Raw genomic sequence first — 6,125 nt, 5'->3', positions numbered from 1 at the left:
AGGAATTTTGTCTGTCCTCGTGTTTCAGATGAGTGCATTATGCTTCAGAGAACCAAACGATTAATTATCCAAGATATCAAAACAAGAAAGTCACAGAGTCATGACAAAAATGAGATTCTATGATTCCAAATTCAAGCTCAAGGAGGAGGGAAAAGTTAATCTATGAAATCAGTTATACTGAATATATACTGGGTATGCTTTCAGACACATGATCTGATGTGTAGTGTATGAAAACCAGTACAAAATGGCCCACATCACTAAATTAGAATGGACATTTTCCCAGAATGCTGTTTTTCAGTACATTTATACAAATAAAGTAAACACGAGATGGGAGAAAAATTTATGATGCCCCAATAAGTATAAGAAACGAAGCCAAACAAAAAAAAACATCAAACTGGAGGAATATTAGTTGCCAGTTCCTAACTAGTCACCCTAGTTTGAAAGCATCAAATTCAGAGCCAAATATTCAAAGGCTGCCTAATAAATCGTCATTTTCTTTAATAGAATGAGCAGCTATAATCTGAGATGGCCACATTTCTTGGGACTGCTGTGAGGGACAGCTCCCAACTTCTAAAGTCATTAAGCCATTTCTTTTTTTTTTTTTTTTTTTATTGGAATATAGTTGCTTTACAATGTTGTGTTAGTTTCTACCGTACAGCAAAGTGAATCAGCTGTACGTATACATAAGTCTCCTCTTTTTTGGATTTTCTTCCCATTTAAGTCACCACAGAGCACTGAGTAGAGTTCCCTGTGCTATACAGTAGGTTCTCATTAGTTATCTATTTTATACATAGTATCAATAGTGTATGTATATCAATCCCAATCTCCCAATTTATCCCCCCACCCCCCCACCCCCGCTTTCCCCTTGGTATCCATATGTTTGTTCTCTACGTCTGTGTCTCTATTTCTGCTTTGTAAATAAGATCATCTATACCAATTTTCATTGAGCCATTGAGGAGATATTTCTACACGAGGTTTGCAGGTTCAAATATGAGTTTCCCAGACTCCAGCTTCAGAGTCCTCTGCAACTTCATTCTGATTCTTTCTGTCTTGATAGTCACCAGATCCTCCTAAGGGAGTCTCCCATTGCCTCTTGATTTTCACAGCAACCAGTGGTTCTTCTAAAACACCACAATTGTCATCCCTACTTCCTGTCTCCCCTATGGCTACCCTGCAAAGCTCAGATTTTGTCATTCCTTGACCAACTCCCTTCAAACACCTGGTGGAAAAATTCAACATCCTTAGCAGGTCACATGGCTTTCCATTATGTAGCCCAAACTCACCTTCTCCCCCTACCTCTCCCCTTACAGACCTCCTCAACTGAAGGGTTCTACCTCCTTTGTGTGTCTCACGTTTATCCTCCTTCTGGCATCACTCCTCTTATTCTCACTACCCTCTCCCTGCCCCCCACAGCTTCACATATCTGAATTGAACTTCTCTCTTCTCAGCCAAAAGCAAATGAGACCTCCTCCAACCTTTCTGAGCCTGTCCTTGCCGTGCAGACCCCTGCCTGCTCTGAAGTTTCATGAAGCTTTACGTAGCACTCTCTACACATCACATGCACAAAGCCAGGGAGTGTGGTGTCCGGTACACAAATTCTTACCTTCCCCCCATGATGCAAACAGACTTGGAAGTCAGCAGACCATGGGCACATCCAGTGGTAATGCTGGTAAATTCCTAACAACCAGCTCTTAGGGGTGGGGGGAGCCCCGATTTGTAATGTTTACCAATTTCCATGGTGCAAACACTCTTGTCATCACCATTTTCAAGCAACTGATGTGTTATCACTGAATGCAGAGTTGAGGAGAGATGAGCCAAAACACATCATGCAGCATTTTCACCACGCAGCGAAGGAGACATCAACTTCAAAAGCAGAGATAATAGTAAAATATAAAATAATTAGGAAGTGATGAACTGAGTATTTGTATCTTTTTAAAAATATGATTTATATAACTGTCAGTTCCTCATTTAAATTTTTTTATTGAAGTATAGTTGATTTACAACGTTGTGTTAGTTTCAGGTATACAGCAAAGTGATCCAGTTATACATAAGTATATTCTTTTTCAGATTCTTTTCCATTATACGTTATTACAAGATATTGAATATACTTCCCTGTGCTATACAGTTTAATAGTGGTTATGTTTACTGATCACCTGCCAAATTCCTGGAAATTTAAAAATCTGTTCTTGTGAGATAGAACAAAAAGCCTCCAGCACAGAAATCTCTTTTCTAGCCCTGAACAGCTTTGTGTGACCTTGAAATTACTTCACTTAAGGAGCTTTAGTTTTCTCATCTGAAATATAGTGATACAATATTAAGTTATTGAAAGGATAAAGCATTAATGGCCACGCTTCAGAGATGGTTAGATCTCAAAAAATGGTAGTGCTCATTGTGGCATTAGTTCCATTTTGTAGACCCACAGTACTTAGGACTGTCTCTTATTTATAAGAAGAGTTTAGTATGTTTCTGCAGATAAATTGTACAAATTACAAATATTATTTTATTCCTAGACATCTCTTAGTGTGCAGACTTTAGGGATTCTCTCACCATAAAAGAATTCCACCAGAGCAGAGGGGCTGCCTTCCTTTTTGTCTTAGGGCAGATCAGGGTCCACAATGGGCACACACAGGTCCAGTCTGGGAGACTGCTATATTAGACTCGGTGAAATTTGCTAATGGAAATCAACCCAATGTTCCCAGAAAAGTTTCATTTTTCTAACAGGTGGTGTTTTAGTGTAGATTTTGATTCACTGTTACCAATAAAAGCCATAACAGAGTTTTACCATTCGTCTAAATAAGTTTAATATTTTTATTCTTTAATTTTTATTGGAGTATAGTTGATTTACGATATGTTAGTTTCAGGTGTACAGCAAAGTGAATCTGTTATGCATGTACGTATATCCACCCTTTTTTTAGATTCTATTCCTATATAGGTCATTACAGAGTATTGAGTAGAGTTCCCTGTGCTATACAGTAGATCCTTATTAGTTACCTATTTTATATATAGTAGTGTGTATTTGTCAATCCCAATCTCCCAAGTTATCCCTCCCTACCCTTTACCCCCAGTAGCCATGTTTATTTTCTACATCTGTAGCTCTATTTCCATTTTGTAGATCAGTTCCTTAAATAAGTCTATTATTATTATTTTTTTAAAGGAATTCCTTTATTTTTATGGCTGTGTTGGGTCTTCGTTTCTGTGCGAGGGCTTTCTCTAGTTGTGGCAAGCGGGGGCCACTCTTCATCGTGGTGCACGGGCCTCTCACTATCATGGCCTCTCTTGTTGCGGAGCACAGGCTCCAGATGCGCAGGCTCAGTAGTTGTGGCTCACGGGCCCAGTTGCTCCGCGGCACGTGGGATCTTCCCAGACCAGGGCTCGAACCCGTGTTCCCTGCATTGGCAGGCAGATTCTCAACCACTGTGCCACCAGGGAAGCCCAAGTCTATTATTTTTAAAAATAACTTCTTAAATCTGTAGGATGATTTGTGGCTGAGTGATCAAAGCAGAAATGCTAGAGAAGCATATGCTTATAAAGCAGACACCCTGCATCAGTGAGAACCAACCTGACACCATCTCTCTTTGCACTGAGCAAAATTTGATGTGGTAACACTTGTAAAATTTGAACAAGCTCTTGTTTTGCAATGAAGTTGCTTGTCGTCAAGTTCGACCAAAAGTGTCTTGCTCTAGTGGCACAGGGACGTATAAGGAGTAGTTGGTCCTTGCCTTGTGAAGTCATTCTGTTTCCTAGCTCACCCAATCCTTTCCATTTTATACTCTTTCTACTGTTTGTATCCATTCTTTTCCCACTGCTCTAGCACCTTGCTTCATTGATTATTTCATCTCCTTCTCCCGTCTCCAATTTCTCTTCTGCTGACTTTCTTCTGTTGGCCCACATGCGTTCAAACCTTCCTCTAACCCAGCCGTGCACAGCACAGGCACAGTCTCACTGGTCCTTATCATGTGGCTCTTCCTTTCACACTTTTTTTGTAAACACTTATCCATGCTCATTACCTCTACTTCCTCTCTTCCTTGTTACCCCTACACTGAGTAAAATCAGTATTTCGGCCTCAATTCTACTGGAACTCTCCTGCTAAAACAAGCCAATGGCCTCCCAATCACAACACAAAGGCTGCCACCCCATTTTCACCAGGCAAACCTCTGCAGTACTCAACACCCCCCAGCCCTGGCCCTCTTCTTTTGTCAGTCTCCTTTTATGGAGAATTTTATTATATGACTCAACTATTACCAGTTTGCAAATAACTTCCCTGTCCATGTCTCAAGTCCTCATCTCTCCACACTCACATTTCCAACTGTGGGCTAGACGTTTTCAAATGAATCCTAAAAATGCGCTGAAAATAGAACACAGCTGCCTCCCCTCAAAAAAAAAAAAAAATGTTTTAACTATTCCACTCTTTAGTCAACGGCATCATCAACCATCCAGGAAGTTAAAGTTAAAACCTGACAGTCATCTTTGATGTATCCCTTTATTTCATTCCCACTTACGATTGCACGTGAAACCCTGCAACTCCCTCTATAAAATTATACCACCTCTCTTTCTAGTCCATTGATGCACTCTCCTAAGGCTCTTTATCATGTCCCACTTTGACTGTTTCAATGTGGTTTTCTGGATTATAGATCTCCTCCGTCTTCTCTGCCTCTAGTCTATCCTACACATCGCTTTCAAAAACCATGTTCCTAAACAGGAATCTGATATTACTCTATGCTCACAGTTCTAATGACTCCCTACCAGGTAGGGAGTAAAGTACAAATGCCCAGCCCAACATTCAAATATTTATTTGGCCTCTACCTATCTTTGGAGTATTGTTCTGCATTATACTTCACTCCCAGAACCACCTCTGTTTGCCATAATGCTCCACTCCCTGCCCCCGAAGAGACCTGGCTTTTCTCCTGTCACCCTATACCAAGACACCCCCTTTCTCTGCAATGCTTTTCACCCTTTGCCCTTCTCCCTCAGTTTATCTATCGGGGAACCAGCTCATATTCAGGTTTCCAGAAGCCCTTCCAAATCTCCCTGTTGGAATCCATCTTTTCTTCTTCCCTTGTGAATGCTCAAGGCCTCCATAGCATTTTGAACTGAAATCTATATGAACCTATAGCAGGTCTTCAAAAATTATACACACCACACACACTCCTTAAAAGCAGGGGTCTCTGTCTTACGCTTTTATCATTCACGGCACCAGAGTGTTTCCCACAAGATGAGCTCCTTGAGAATTTGATTGCAAACCTTGCAAACTGCTTACTTCTGCTGTGCTAAACCACATTCAGCTGTCCTTACCACACCCTCAGCCATTGGAAGCAATAAAACCTGGACTCTGTCCTTTTTTTTTTTTTTTTTTTTTTTACAGCTTTAGTGGCTTTTACAGTACCTGTTTCCTGGTCACATGTTTATTTTGTGGTCAACTGTTTTACAATAAATCAAAAAAATTTCAGAACTCAGCCATCCTGGTGCCTGTGACAGCTCCTTGCAAAGCTCATGAAACTTACAGACCCTTCCCCCAGGCAGGCACAGCACATAAGTAAATACAAACATTTATATACAACTTCAGAAGGTTCACAGACACTCCCCCTCCCTTGAAACCTATTGACAGGACAACTAGGAGGTCATTGAAGATCAGTTAAGAATCCTTGAACCAGGGGGATGTTGATAGTCATGAGAATTGTAAATGCAAAGAAAAAAAAAACAAAATTCTAAAGCCACTTAAAACTTATATGACTATAAAAAATTAAGCAGTTAGCATGATTTAGAGATCTCTTGAAACATCAGGAGCTGCATATCTCACCTCTAGAGTTCTAGAAAATTCAGGAAGCAATTCTAATATTAGTTATTAATTCTAATATTCTGTAACATTAATATTTACGTTAATTATATAATCTCTAAATACATCTAAAATTCTTTAGATCTCAAAAATTAGAATGGTGCTTAAAGCACTTTTTTAGGATAGCTTTTTGAATCTGAGGAGTTATAACGACAGCAATAAAAACCATTTAAAATAATATTCTGTGATATAATTTAGTTATAATCTTGCCAACTTGTAAAAGTTCTATTTAAGAAACTAGTTATTATGTTCTCTTCACCATCTATATTAGTAGTTATTTTAAATGGCAAAG

The sequence above is a fragment of the Balaenoptera physalus genome (assembly GCF_965194825.1).
Source record: "Balaenoptera physalus genome assembly, chromosome: 18".
NCBI lineage: Eukaryota > Metazoa > Chordata > Mammalia > Artiodactyla > Balaenopteridae > Balaenoptera > Balaenoptera physalus.
Note: the sequence above shows the minus strand (reverse complement) of the source record.